Source organism: Pristis pectinata, chromosome 14 (genome assembly GCF_009764475.1).
Source record: "Pristis pectinata isolate sPriPec2 chromosome 14, sPriPec2.1.pri, whole genome shotgun sequence".
NCBI classification, from domain to species: domain Eukaryota; kingdom Metazoa; phylum Chordata; class Chondrichthyes; order Rhinopristiformes; family Pristidae; genus Pristis; species Pristis pectinata.
In genome coordinates, this window is record NC_067418.1 from 51,334,972 (window position 1) to 51,351,045 (window position 16,074).

Below are 16,074 nucleotides of genomic sequence, written 5' to 3' on the forward strand. Positions count from 1 at the left end.
AGAAATCAACTTAGACAGAGAGGAAGCCCGCATACCAATGGTGCTAAGGCCACAGACAAGCGACAGAACTTTTTGGTAGTGGACAGACCTTCAGTAGATCCTCAGTCGGACACCGACTATGACTCCAATTCTAACACTGATAATGACGGCCCTAAAGATCCCGACTCACCACCTATGTTGAATGAGGTAAAGGGAGTCAAGGCTAAAAGGCAGTTCCCCAGTAGGATTGTTCCCAATCCCGACCCAGCCCAAGTGAGCGCTAATCCTACGATCCAAATATATACCCCTTGGAAGCCTCAGGAGACGTGCTTAATCATGAGTCAGGCGCCCAAGCATAAAACCAAGCCGGAGGATTTTATAGATTATGTGGTTGGGACAATTCAGATGTACCAGGCCACACCCCAAGACCTTTTTAGTCTTTGTTGTATAACAACTAATGAGGCAGACAGATGGAAAGAACACCTGGGAAACCATGCGGATTGGGAAACCTTTCAAGCGGCCGTCCGGCCTCAGGATCAGGTAGGAACCATTAAACCGGCACTTCGCAGAACCCTCCAACAGCCTATTGACATAACTAAAGTTTTAGATTGCTGACCAAAACAGGGTGAGGACGGCCCAGATCTTTGGGACCGCTTCTGTTCACTTTACGGTACCTATGAGGGGGACGACGACTACAACAAGACAATGCCTCCCCCCAGTTTAACGCCCTCCTACTACAATGTATTCCTGAGGGAGTGGTGTCACCTATGCGCACTAATAACATGAATTGGCCTGATCATACGCTACAGGCTATCAAGAGGTCCACGGTCCACTTCTGGAGTAATGGGCACGATTCGAAAGCCACAAGGGTAAAGCAGAAAATAGTCCAAAGACGCCTCGGCCCCGACCTGCCTACCCAGTAATACTGGATATCAAATGGAACCGCAGGTTGGCATTCCAGGATGGGTTGACTGGTCTGGTAACGAGTACCTGATACACCACAACAGCCCAAGAGCCCCGATGTACGGACCCCCTTACGCGCCACCACCGGCCACTCGTAATTACGCAGGACCCAGGGGACCCCAACAACCCACACCGGCGAGCGTCAGGTTGACAGGATGCTACCTTTATTGGGCATTTGACCATTGGCAGGCCAGGCCCCCGGTAAACGACAACCTTTCGCAACTAGCAACCCGTTTTCCGCCTGACTAGCTGCGTGAAGCAGCCATTCCATGTACCCTGCCCTCACCAATAACACGGACGTTAAACCTATCGTCAACTTATTAGTTGAGGGAAAACCGATCTCCTTTATGATAGATGCAGGGGCCAATACCTCCAACCTCGAAGCTCCTTGTATCGCCCAGCATGATTTTAAACTTTCCACGTCCACGGTTTCATTGAGCGGGCTGGAGGGACAGGAAAGGTCCTATCCATTAACTGAGCCTTTACGCGTGGGATTTGGAGATCGGGAATGTCTGATCCAATTCGCAGTAACCCCAGACCTAGGGGTTAACTTGGCCGGGAGGGACCTGCTCTGCTCCCTCCAACTCAAAATACAATGCCAGGATGAAGGAATTACCATTAACAGCCCTAAACCCCATAGGATCCTCTGGATTCACCAGCCTCCTCAGTGGTGGGCGGTGGACGCAAAGAACGGAGATTTTGACCCACCCTTGGAGGCCCCTGACCCACATGTGACGCTACCTTATGACCCTACAGGGGTTTCAAGGGAGCTGGAAGTTTTGTATGCTCCTTAACTGGGTAGCATGGTGACTATTACTCTTTTAGGGGAAGTAGCAGGTAAGGAGGGGGCAGCACTTTTAGTTCAAGTGCCTCATAAATTGTGGGATCAGTCAGGTTTGGTGTCATCTCACATCACCCTGTCAGTTAATGAGGGTCATAAACCGAAGGAGCTGGGATTCCTAGCCCACCGCCTTGAAGTACAGACAGACACGGGCCTCTACAGGGTTCCTCAGGTACTGCCAGAAAGGACCCTGACTTATTACCTCACCCCTGTCTCGGTGACAGGCTGTGTACGCCACCATCAGCCCCACCGACTCGCTTCGGATGAGACAACCCCCGATTTATGGGCCGCGTCGAAAGCTGAGGTAGGGTTCACCCCAGTGACCCCAGTCCAAATCCGTGTAGGGCCGGGAGCACAGTACCCCCCTTTGGAGAGAGGCAGTTGACAGAATAACTCATTTCATAGATTCATTCTGCAAACAGAACATCCTGGTTCCTTGCAAATCACCCTGAAACACTCCCAATTTACCCGTCCCCAAACCCGGACAGACGGAATGGCGCCTGGTACAAGACCTGCATAAGGTCAATGATATAGCGTAACCACTGCATCCCGTGGTCCTGAACCCGGCCACCATTCTCAGTAGCATCCCTGCTGACTCCTGTATTTTTACACTTACGGACCTGCAGCATGCATTTTCTGCAAATCTCCTATGTCCCGACACGCAGTAACTGCTTGCGTCCTGGAGGACTACGCCACAGCCGCCCTTACTCAAACCCATGGGGACAGAAAAAGACCAGTGGCATATTTCTCCAATTGGCTGGACCCAGTTGTTAGGGGGCTCCCGCCGTGCTCACAGTTGCTTCAGCCATCTATCCCCTAGTAATAACAACCTCCAATATAACCCTGCAACAGTCAGTGGCTGTTTATTCCTCCCATACCGTAACGGCACTCCTGACCTCCCATCAGACGCAACATCTTACCCAGGCCCGCTTAAACAGATATTAGATAGCGCTCCTGAATAACCTACTCCTCACTTTTGCAAACTGCACCACGATTAACCCTGCCACCTTACCAGAGACCCCACCTGAGGATCTTGAAGATCCACCACATGAGTGTTTAATGCGTAACCACTTTTTGACTACACCCCGACTGGACCTTTCGGATAAGGCCTTCCAGTCAGCAGACTTAAACCTGTATGGCGACGGTAGTTCCTCCGTTTCCGAACAGGGAATCCGCCTTTGCGGCTGCGCCATAGTAAACGACTCCCACGTTGAGGAGTCTGCGTCTTTGCAGCCCCCAGTCTCTCCCAAAAAGCAGAACTCTTTGCCCTGATCAGAGCTTGTACTTTAGCCAAGGACAAAGTAGTTAATATCTTTACTGATTCCCGCTATGCTTTTGGAGTCACCCATGATTTTGGCCAACTATGGACGCACAGGGGATATCTGACCTCCAAAGGTAGCCTCATACAGAATGCGGCTTACATAAGGAACCTCCTCAAAGCCATCCTCTTCCCTAATAAACTGGCCATCATTAAATGCACAGCTCACCTCTCAGACGCCTCCCTAGTAACACAGGGTAATAACAGGGCAGATGCAGAGGCCAAATGGGCAGCACACCAGGGGACTAATATCGTTTCGACTGCAGGAAAACAAGCAGGCCAACAATAACAACGCAGGGCACCCCAGACATGCTCACTGTACAGCACTTACAAGAGGACGCCCCTGACTCAGAAAAACAAGTATGGAAGGCGCACGGGTGTATGCATCCCTGCGCCACACGGCCTCTGGACAACTCCAGTCAGTCAAATATGTATACCTGATTCCTTGTTACGGATGCTTATTGACTGCGTGCATTCTGACACCCACCTTGGCAAGGCGGGAATGAGTAACATTTTACTACGTAACTGGTGGCACCCCAGATTGGAGGAAGCAGCACAAGGCAAAATACGATCATGTTTAATATGCCAACAAACCAATGTTGGGAAAGGGGTGAGGTGCACTCCAGGCAAAACCCCCTTGCCAGGGGGACCTTTTGAATGTATACAACTTGATTTTATTGAATTAATGCCTGTACATTGCTATAAGCGCTGTCTTATTATTGTTGAGGTATTGAAGCTTTTCCAACTACCACAAATAAGGCCTCAATGGTGGTAAAGTTATTGCTTACAGAGATCATACGAAGGTTTGAGGTACCCCGACAGATAAGTTCAGAAAGTGTCCCCACTTCATCGGGAAATAAATAAGGAGTTGTGCGAGACACTGCATATCGAACAACAGTTCCATTGCACCTACCACACTCAGGCAGCAGGTATAGTAGAACGATCCAACGGCACCCTGAAGAAGAAGGCAGGCACGGTAGCATATTGGTTAGCATAATGCTTTACAGCACCAGCGACCTGGGTTCATATCCGGCCACTGTCTGTAAGGAGTTTGTAAGTTCTCCCCGTGTCTGCGTGGGTTTCCTCCGGGTGCTCCGGTTTCATCCCACATTCCAAAGACGTACAGGTTAGAAAGTTATAGGCATGCTATGTTGGCGCCGGAGGCGTGACAACAATTGCGGGCTGCCCCCTAAATATCACTACGCAAAGGATGTATTTCACTGCGTGTTTCGATGTACATGTGACTAATAAAGATCATATTTTCTTGTCTTATACCTTATCTAAATTAGTATCTGATTAGTATTAGGTCTAAATTGGCTGAAGGTTCTCCCATTAGCATTATACCACATGAGAATTACCCTGCTCTCGGTCACCGGGGTATCGGCTGCCGAAATTGTCTATGGACGTCTAGGAAGGACCCCATGGGATGCTGACACCCAACCCTCACCCAGGTTGACTTTAACATCACGGGGAATGAACTACAAAGGTATTTCAGAGAGCTTACGTTTCTTCATTCACAGGTGAAGAGCACCTTTAAACCACGGGAAGGACAGGATGCGGAGTTGCCTGACCTGGAAATTGGAGATTCGGTACTGATAAGAGATTGGGAGCGCCCGAACTGGGTCCTCGATGGAGAGGTCCCTTCCACATACTGCTCCAAACGCCTGCAGCTGTGAAGTACAGGGCCAGGAAGGCTGAGTTCATCTGAGTGACTGCAAACGATGGTCACCCGAAGGAAAATAATGTTTCCTAGATTTGGACTCCTTACCATTACCGGTACTATTTCGTTGGCATTAGAAGAAATTTTGTCTCTCTTAAATACAAATATCCAGAAGCAAAGTGTATAGGGCAGAAGGGAACATACGGGACGGTGTTACCGGGTAATTTTGCAAAGAACAATAGCAGATCCTAGTAGCACAACTAGCTACCAGTCCTTCCCCCACTGCTTTGAAGGTAGACGATTGGGTTGTGGGATAACCATCGTACAGCACACGATATCATGTGCCACCACCACTTGTACAGAGAGAATATGTGGATGTAGGGGAGGGTGGTTTGGGTGTGAGTGTGTCCCCACTAAGTGTGTTAAATTACTTGCAGGGTTTGAAGGGAAGGGGACGGAACCCATATGAATTTGTCTAATGTCTCTTTGGAATGGCTAACCAGGGAGAATTATCTGTAAAGTCATGGAAGGAATGTTACTGGAACTTCTTGGTATTCTCAGATGCCCAGTCCACAGCAAAGGACTAATGTAACCTGTTACCAGGCCAAGGAGGGCTATGTGCTCCTTTTCAATGGTACTTCTACTACTGCTACCCCCACTCTGGCAGCCTGGTTTGCAATAGGAACGATTGAGCCTGCACTGTCCCCTGCCCCCAGAAGGCTCATGTCCGATGAAGACTTGTGGCATGGTCAATAAGTGAGGAGTTCTGCGAGGACTGGAGGGATCCAGTTACGATGGGCCCCCCTTATCGTCATCAGGCTATGGGTTTCTGAGTACTCCCTCTCTCTCTGGGGGGTTTGGCAGGAACTATAGCCACAAAAAACCGGAACTACCTTATTTGTGGACTGACTGTGCTGAGCAACAGTACCATAAAAAGGCCTGGAGGCAGTGAACCAGGAACTGGCGGAGCTTCGACTTTATGCACAGCAGACCCGGTATGTTGTGGGTAGCAGTTGGCTCAATGAGGAGGGTATGTGCCATAGTAGGGGACAAATGTGTCACCAATGTGAGAGATGAGTCCTACAACATTCCCCATGCCATTCAGGACATTCAGAACCAATTAGATAGCTTTAGGCAGGGACTTACAGGAGGGTCAGGTTGGTTGGGGCGCTACTCGGAGGATCATGGGCATCATAGCTGCTGCATGGAGCAGTAGGGTTAATCGTTATTATTATAGTATCCTGTGTGGTGCTGACCTGTTTAAATACTTCTTGCAAGGTCCTTATTAATAAACTCTCGGCCCCGTTCTCGTCACCGCTCTCGGTTATCATGATACGATAAAAGGAGGGAATGAGGAAGGAAAGGGTTAAGAAATTGTGACCGTACTTATAACTAATGAAAAAAGTTACCACGCAAGCCCCTGACGCAAGACCAGGTGGTAATGACTGTGTCGAGAACTTCATTGTAAACCAATTATACTAAACAATGAGTTTGATGTTTGTCTTTGTATCTTAGGCGCCTGATCGAAACTTGTGTAGCCGCATTGATTAAGTGTGCGTGACAAGGACTGTATAAATTAATGTCTGCTCCTTTGTATTGTGGAGACCTCCGATAAAGACTCTGAAAGAGTGTCAGAGGAGGATTCTCCCTTGGTAGTACACTGCTAATAAACGCGATTTAACAGAATTAATCCGTGGCACTGTGTGATTTTGCAGCAGGCAGGAGAGGGAACTTAAATTGGGATAACATTACCATTGATCAGAAACTAACTGGGCCCAGCGACAGAAACATCATGACTACTATGAGATCAGAGTGCTCTGCCGGGAGTGTGACTTAACTTTGGGGTAAACTGTGTGTCATTGAAAAGGTAGAGTTTTGATTGATTCACAGCTGATGTGAGTGACAAGAAACTCTATTCGCAGCTGATCAGCTGTTGCAGATGTCGACTCTCAGCTGAATAATTCCTCTGCGTTGTGTAAATGCAGTCTGTGGAGGATGGGGACATCAAGTGGACGGAACAGGAACTGCAGCAGCGGATACATTTAAATTCAGTACATCTGAACCGCAGAAGATGAGACTTGCAGCGTCAGCACAGTCAGGGGTTAACTTCCGAGTAAAAATTCATACAAAATGGTTCAAATATCGAGGTTGGTGATGAGTGTAAGAGAGATTGTTTCGTCACTCCTTGAAAGAAGATCAGGGATATAATTCTCATCCCTCAGCTTTTCCCGGTCGATTAATGAACGGATCAACGCATTTTCCAGCTCTCACTCTCTCTCTATTCCAGATGCCTACAGGAAACTGTATGCCTACAGATACCCGACATGTCCCAGCTGATGTGCTCACACTGAGTGACGTCCGCCTATTCACCACTCCCTCGTGTCTGTGTTTACCCTGTGGAATCTCTCTCCTCACTACCCCGCCATTCCCGACAGAGACTCTGTCCCCTTCTTCTGTGCAGACCGATGTCATGTCTTCATTCCGAGTCTCAGTCAGTCTCCCTCTTCCACAAGAATATTCCCGTTTGTACACTGAGTGCGCGCACTGGACGTTGGAATTCCCTCTTCGGTCTCAGGCCACATTCCCTGTTCCCTCGGTGTTCAGCCCCTCTCATCGTTTTCCGATAATTCACCTCCAGTCCATGGAGTCCCATCGCCAACGGGAGCGGCTTCTCTCTGTCTACTCTTCCTATGTCCTTTGTCACTTCACGTACCCTAATTACAACAGGTCGCAATCTCCGCTGTTCCAAAGGGAACAACCTTTGTAAAGGATTTGACATCCTGGTGAATCTCCTCTGCATCCAGTCTCGCGAAATATGGCCCTCCCTACAGTCTGGGCCGACTCAAACTCTAACATGTTTGGAACAAAGTCACCCTGCTGTTACATTCCATGAACCGGCTCATGAAGGATCTCCCCCGTTTGGACGCGTCACACCCTTATCTGCATTAGCTGTCACGTTAAGGGTCTCTGTACTTGAAAACCAAGGCTCCTCCATCCCTTAATACTCATTAACATACACCTGTGCAAGTCAGGCGAGAATTTAACGCACCGATGTCAGTCTCGCCCCAATCCATGTATATCCAGTGTCGGGTCCAAACTCTCCATAAGTACTGCGGTTGCTGGGAATTGGGCATGACAGCAAAACATGTTCTATAACTCAGCAGGTCACGCAAAGCCCACGGAGAGAGAAGACAGAAGTGTCCGGTCAATACCTCATGACAGCAGACGGAACATCAGCTCAGCCCCGCCAACCGATCACAGTCTCTCCCAGCTGCTGAATCCCGGGTGCCGGGGGAAGAAAACCCGCCGTCCTCACCCGCTCTGGACTGTATGTGACTCCAGCCCACACCAATCGGGCTGTCTGGTGCCGGGCCGGCAAACCCGTCGGGTGCGTCAGAAAGGAGGAGGAGAGTGAAACCGGCCCGGCCGATCAGCCCAGGCCACCCTGCAGAGTCACTGCCTGGGCGCCGGTTCAGAATCCTGGAGCCCCGTCACTGAGAGCCCAGTGGGAACTCCCTCACCACACGAGCGCAGTTGCCCAAAGAAGCGGCCCGGCCCCATCTTCTCCAGGGCAGCTGGGAAACGGCAATAACCACTGCCCTGCTGCTGACGCCCACATTCAGAGACTGAGAGCAAACTGGGAGGTCTGCGGGTCAGTATGGGACAGTCTGGAGGGATATGGATCATGTACAGGCAGTTTAATCTAATCCTGCATCGAGTTCGGCACAGACATGGTGGGCCAAAGGGGCTGTCCTGTGCTGTACTGTTCTATGTTTTATGATCCCAACATGTCCCAGACGACGTGTTCACACTGAGTGACGTCAGTCTGTTCACACCCCGCAATCTCTCCCCTCACTCCCCCTCCGTTCCGACGCGGACTACACCCGGTGCTTCCGCACTGACAGGTGTAATGCAGGGTCGCAGCGTCACACAGCACAGAAATGTTCACACCGACCATAACGTTCCCCTGTGTGCTAAACCCGTTGTCCAGCACTTGTCCCACAAACGTCTCTGCCTTAGCTATTTAAATGTTAATCTGGGTAGTTCATCAATGTTGTGAGATTTCCTCCCTCCGGCACTCCCTCAGGTCGTGCGATCCAGACACCAACCTCACTTTGGATGAAAACCTTCCTCAGACCGTCTGCAAACCCCTTCCCCCTGTCTCGGAACTGGACATTTCTGTCCGTCACCCGTCTGTCATTGTTGCTTCGTGTTTCCCCTTTCCATGGGTAAAGCCGGCTCGTCCTGTGTGTCCCACAGCCGCGTCACGTGATGTGTTTGGTCTCACCCTGTCGGAGATGTTCCCCTTGTTCTCCCCACTGCCCACTCCCCACCTTCTCCGCTGCTGAACATTCACTTGTTCTCTCTCTGGTCCTGTTCCAATGACGGGTCCCGGCACTGAAACGTTAACTCGCGTTCGATTTCCGCCTGAGATGCTGAGTGTTTCCAACACTTTCTGTTCTATATCAGAGCACAGCCTCATACAGCGGAGAACATTGTGTGTTGGACCATTTCTGAGCGCAACAGGGACCGTCGTTCTCCCCAGCGAACCTGTCCACATGGAATAATGGAATGAAAGGACCTTAAATATTGAAACGCGAGATTTTCATTCTAAGTGAAGTGAAATCTATACTGTGCGGATGTGTGACGTGACAGCGTCCTGTTGTAAAATGTCCAGGGGATAGCAGAGGATGTTTTCGATCCATCAACCTCTGGGTTATGGGCCCAGCACGCTTCCGCTTCGCCACTCGGCTGTTGGGGAACAGTTGCATCGTTCTGTATTCCCTCTTTTATTCTTCTTGCCGTTTTCCTTTCCGACTTAACAGTTTCTTTTGCTGGCTTTTCTTATTTCCTCTCAGTTACTGCTTTATCTCTTCCCATTCTCTTTCCCTCCGTTCCTTACTTCCTGTCCCATACTGTCACCATCACTGTGCTCTCTCCCGGGTACAAGGTAAAATTAAGAGGCGCATCTCTGGGAGTTGGCTATGCAATATTACAGGAAGCGGGAATAAATGGGCCGTTCCCGGATCGGGAGGCGGTAACCAGCGACCGGTGTTGAGATCCAGCTTTTCACAATCTGCATCAATGGTTTGGATCAGGGAGTCACGGACAATATAAAACAGAAAACGATAGAAACACTCAGTACGTCGAGCAACATCTGTGGAGAAAGAAACAGAGGTAAAGTTTTAGGTCGGAAACAGGGTCAAGAGTGACCAGGATCACTGCACCGGAGAGAATTTCCAAGTCAACATTTCAAATTCATAACGGAAGCATTGAAAGGCAGTAAAAACTGTATCATTTATCACATGGAATTTTCACTCCGGGACCAAACGATCAACATCCCCTCAAAATTACACCGGCTACTGCGGCCGGACCCGCTGCTCCCGTAGTCGGCAGGATTCGAAACTGCGCGGGGAAACCCCAATAGATTTCTAGTCCATCGCCTTAACCACTCGGCCACGACTACCGCGCTCCGGACAGCCCGGCAGCCGGAAGGACATTGGCCATGGGCTGGGATCAGTGTGTCCCGAGACGGACGGGGCAGCACCGATCCCGGGGTCAGAGAAACAGGACTGATCCTGAACTATAAACAGAAACTGCTGGAAACACTCAGCAGGTCAGGCAACATCTGTGGAGAAACGTTTCAGGTCAATGACCTTTCACCCTGAACTCCGGGCGGGCAGTTGGACGAAGGGAGTCTCAGTCAGAGTGGGACAAGGTTTCCTCACCCCGCCACCACACCCACAGACCTCCCAGTTTGCTCTCAGTCTCTGAATGTGGGCGTCAGCAGCAGGGCAGTGGTTATTGCCGTTTCCCAGCTGCCCTGGAGAAGATGGGGCCGGGCCGCTTCTTTGGGCAACTGCGCTCGTGTGGTGAGGGAGTTCCCACTGGGCTCTCAGTGACGGGGCTCCAGGATTCTGAACCGGCGCCCAGGCAGTGACTCTGCAGGGTGGCCTGGGCTGATCTGCCGGGCCGGTTTCACTCTCCTCCTCCTTTCTGACGCACCCGACGGGTTTGCCGGGCCGGCACCAGACAGCCCGATTGGTGTGGGCTGGAGTCACATACAGTCCAGAGCGGGTGAGGACGGCGGGTTTTCTTCCCCCGGCACCCGGGATTCAGCAGCTGGGAGAGACTGTGATCGGTTGGCGGGGCTGAGCTGATGTTCCGTCTGCTGTCATGAGGTATTGACCTGACACTTCTGTCTTCTCTCTCCGTGGGCTTTGCGTGACCTGCTGAGTTATAGAACATGTTTTGCTGTCATGCCCAATTCCCAGCAACCGCAGTACTTATGGAGAGTTTGGACCCGACACTGGATATACATGGATTGGGGCGAGACTGACATCGGTGCGTTAAATTCTCGCCTGACTTGCACAGGTGTATGTTAATGAGTATTAAGGGATGGAGGAGCCTTGGTTTTCAAGTACAGAGACCCTTAACGTGACAGCTAATGCAGATAAGGGTGTGACGCGTCCAAACGGGGGAGATCCTTCAAGAGCCGGTTCATGGAATGTAACAGCAGGGTGACTTTGTTCCAAACATGTTAGAGTTTGAGTCGGCCCAGACTGTAGGGAGGGCCATATTTCGCGAGACTGGATGCAGAGGAGATTCACCAGGATGTCAAATCCTTTACAAAGGTTGTTCCCTTTGGAACAGCGGAGATTGCGACCTGTTGTAATTAGGGTACGTGAAGTGACAAAGGACATAGGAAGAGTAGACAGAGAGAAGCCGCTCCCGTTGGCGATGGTACTCCATGGACTGGAGGTGAATTATCGGAAAACGATGAGAGGGGCTGAACACCGAGGGAACAGGGAATGTGGCCTGAGACCGAAGAGGGAATTCCAACGTCCAGTGCGCGCACTCAGTGTACAAACGGGAATATTCTTGTGGAAGAGGGAGACTGACTGAGACTCGGAATGAAGACATGACATCGGTCTGCACAGAAGAAGGGGACAGAGTCTCTGTCGGGAATGGCGGGGTAGTGAGGAGAGAGATTCCACAGGGTAAACACAGACACGAGGGAGTGGTGAATAGGCGGACGTCACTCAGTGTGAGCACATCAGCTGGGACATGTCGGGTATCTGTAGGCATACAGTTTCCTGTAGGCATCTGGAATAGAGAGAGAGTGAGAGCTGGAAAATGCGTTGATCCGTTCATTAATCGACCGGGAAAAGCTGAGGGATGAGAATTATATCCCTGATCTTCTTTCAAGGAGTGACGAAACAATCTCTCTTACACTCATCACCAACCTCGATATTTGAACCATTTTGTATGAATTTTTACTCGGAAGTTAACCCCTGACTGTGCTGACGCTGCAAGTCTCATCTTCTGCGGTTCAGATGTACTGAATTTAAATGTATCCGCTGCTGCAGTTCCTGTTCCGTCCACTTGATGTCCCCATCCTCCACAGACTGCATTTACACAACGCAGAGGAATTATTCAGCTGAGAGTCGACATCTGCAACAGCTGATCAGCTGCGAATAGAGTTTCTTGTCACTCACATCAGCTGTGAATCAATCAAAACTCTACCTTTTCAATGACACACAGTTTACCCCAAAGTTAAGTCACACTCCCGGCAGAGCACTCTGATCTCATAGTAGTCATGATGTTTCTGTCGCTGGGCCCAGTTAGTTTCTGATCAATGGTAATGTTATCCCAATTTAAGCTCCCTCTCCTGTCTGCTGCACAATCACACAGTGCCACGGATTAATTCTGTTAAATCGCGTTTATTAGCAGTGTACTACCAAGGGAGAATCCTTCTCTAACACTCATTCAGAGTCTTTATCGGAGGTCTCCACAATACAAAGGAACAGACATTAATTTATACAGTCCGTGTCACGCACACTTAATCAATGCGGCTCCAACAGTTTCGATCAGGCGCCTAAGATACAAAGACAAACATCACATTCATTGTTTAGTATAATTGGTTTACAGTGAAGTTCTCGACACAGTCATTACCACCTGGTCTTGCGTCAGGGGCTTGCGTGGTACTTTTTTCATTAGTTATAAGTACGGTCACAATTTCTTAACCCTTTCCTTCCTCATTCCCTCCTTTTATCGTATCATGATAACCGAGAGCGGTGACGAGAACGGGGCCGAGAGTTTATTAATAAGGACCTTGCAAGAAGTATTTAAACAGGTCAGCACCACACAGGATACTATAATAATAACGATTAACCCTACTGCTCCATGCAGCAGCTATGATGCCCATGATCCTCCGAGTAGCGCCCCAACCAACCTGACCCTCCTGTAAGTCCCTGCCTAAAGCTATCTAATTGGTTCTGAATGTCCTGAATGGCATGGGGAATGTTGTAGGACTCATCTCTCACATTGGTGACACATTTGTCCCCTACTATGGCACATACCCTCCTCATTGAGCCAACTGCTACCCACAACATACCGGGTCTGCTGTGCATAAAGTCGAAGCTCCGCCAGTTCCTGGTTCACTGCCTCCAGGCCTTTTTATGGTACTGTTGCTCAGCACAGTCAGTCCACAAATAAGGTAGTTCCGGTTTTTTGTGGCTATAGTTCCTGCCAAACCCCCCAGAGAGAGAGGGAGTACTCAGAAACCCATAGCCTGATGACGATAAGGGGGGCCCATCGTAACTGGATCCCTCCAGTCCTCGCAGAACTCCTCACTTATTGACCATGCCACAAGTCTTCATCGGACATGAGCCTTCTGGGGGCAGGGGACAGTGCAGGCTCAATCGTTCCTATTGCAAACCAGGCTGCCAGAGTGGGGGTAGCAGTAGTAGAAGTACCATTGAAAAGGAGCACATAGCCCTCCTTGGCCTGGTAACAGGTTACATTAGTCCTTTGCTGTGGACTGGGCATCTGAGAATACCAAGAAGTTCCAGTAACATTCCTTCCATGACTTTACAGATAATTCTCCCTGGTTAGCCATTCCAAAGAGACATTAGACAAATTCATATGGGTTCCGTCCCCTTCCCTTCAAACCCTGCAAGTAATTTAACACACTTAGTGGGGACACACTCACACCCAAACCACCCTCCCCTACATCCACATATTCTCTCTGTACAAGTGGTGGTGGCACATGATATCGTGTGCTGTACGATGGTTATCCCACGACCCAATCGTCTACCTTCAAAGCAGTGGGGGAAGGACTGGTAGCTAGTTGTGCTACTAGGATCTGCTATTGTTCTTTGCAAAATTACCCGGTAACACCGTCCCGTATGTTCCCTTCTGCCCTATACACTTTGCTTCTGGATATTTGTATTTAAGAGAGACAAAATTTCTTCTAATGCCAACGAAATAGTACCGGTAATGGTAAGGAGTCCAAATCTAGGAAACATTATTTTCCTTCGGGTGACCATCGTTTGCAGTCACTCAGATGAACTCAGCCTTCCTGGCCCTGTACTTCACAGCTGCAGGCGTTTGGAGCAGTATGTGGAAGGGACCTCTCCATCGAGGACCCAGTTCGGGCGCTCCCAATCTCTTATCAGTACCGAATCTCCAATTTCCAGGTCAGGCAACTCCGCATCCTGTCCTTCCCGTGGTTTAAAGGTGCTCTTCACCTGTGAATGAAGAAACGTAAGCTCTCTGAAATACCTTTGTAGTTCATTCCCCGTGATGTTAAAGTCAACCTGGGTGAGGGTTGGGTGTCAGCATCCCATGGGGTCCTTCCTAGACGTCCATAGACAATTTCGGCAGCCGATTCCCCGGTGACCGAGAGCAGGGTAATTCTCATGTGGTATAATGCTAATGGGAGAACCTTCAGCCAATTTAGACCTAATACTAATCAGATACTAATTTAGATAAGGTATAAGACAAGAAAATATGATCTTTATTAGTCACATGTACATCGAAACACGCAGTGAAATACATCCTTTGCGTAGTGATATTTAGGGGGCAGCCCGCAATTGTTGTCACGCCTCCGGCGCCAACATAGCATGCCTATAACTTTCTAACCTGTACGTCTTTGGAATGTGGGATGAAACCGGAGCACCCGGAGGAAACCCACGCAGACACGGGGAGAACTTACAAACTCCTTACAGACAGTGGCCGGATATGAACCCAGGTCGCTGGTGCTGTAAAGCATTATGCTAACCAATATGCTACCGTGCCTGCCTTCTTCTTCAGGGTGCCGTTGGATCGTTCTACTATACCTGCTGCCTGAGTGTGGTAGGTGCAATGGAACTGTTGTTCGATATGCAGTGTCTCGCACAACTCCTTATTTATATCCCGATGAAGTGGGGACACTTTCTGAACTTATCTGTCGGGGTACCTCAAACCTTCGTATGATCTCTGTAAGCAATAACTTTACCACCATTGAGGCCTTATTTGTGGTAGTTGGAAAAGCTTCAATACCTCAACAATAATAAGACAGCGCTTATAGCAATGTACAGGCATTAATTCAATAAAATCAAGTTGTATACATTCAAAAGGTCCCCCTGGCAAGGGGGTTTTGCCTGGAGTGCACCTCACCCCTTTCCCAACATTGGTTTGTTGGCATATTAAACATGATCGTATTTTGCCTTGTGCTGCTTCCTCCAATCTGGGGTGCCACCAGTTACGTAGTAAAATGTTACTCATTCCCGCCTTGCCAAGGTGGGTGTCAGAATGCACGCAGTCAATAAGCATCCGTAACAAGGAATCAGGTATACATATTTGACTGACTGGAGTTGTCCAGAGGCCGTGTGGCGCAGGATGCATACACCCGTGCGCCTTCCATACTTGTTTTTCTGAGTCAGGGGCGTCCTCTTGTAAGTGCTGTACAGTGAGCATGTCTGGGGTGCCCTGCGTTGTTATTGTTGGCCTGCTTGTTTTCCTGCAGTCGAAACGATATTAGTCCCCTGGTGTGCTGCCCATTTGGCCTCTGCATCTGCCCTGTTATTACCCTGTGTTACTAGGGAGGCGTCTGAGAGGTGAGCTGTGCATTTAATGATGGCCAGTTTATTAGGGAAGAGGATGGCTTTGAGGAGGTTCCTTATGTAAGCCGCATTCTGTATGAGGCTACCTTTGGAGGTCAGATATCCCCTGTGCGTCCATAGTTGGCCAAAATCATGGGTGACTCCAAAAGCATAGCGGGAATCAGTAAAGATATTAACTACTTTGTCCTTGGCTAAAGTACAAGCTCTGATCAGGGCAAAGAGTTCTGCTTTTTGGGAGAGACTGGGGGCTGCAAAGACGCAGACTCCTCAACGTGGGAGTCGTTTACTATGGCGCAGCCGCAAAGGCGGATTCCCTGTTCGGAAACGGAGGAACTACCGTCGCCATACAGGTTTAAGTCTGCTGACTGGAAGGCCTTATCCGAAAGGTCCAGTCGGGGTGTAGTCAAAAAGTGGTTACGCATTA

The 16,074-nt window shown here is 49.5% G+C and overlaps 1 non-coding gene across 1 annotated transcript; it reads right to left on the reverse strand.

Moving 5' to 3' along the window:
• Positions 1-10,146: 10,146 nt before the first annotated feature.
• On the reverse strand, positions 10,147-10,228 carry trnas-aga (transfer RNA serine (anticodon AGA)). The gene has a single exon. It is a non-coding gene; the product is annotated as a tRNA-Ser (tRNA).
• Positions 10,229-16,074: the final 5,846 nt, after the last annotated feature.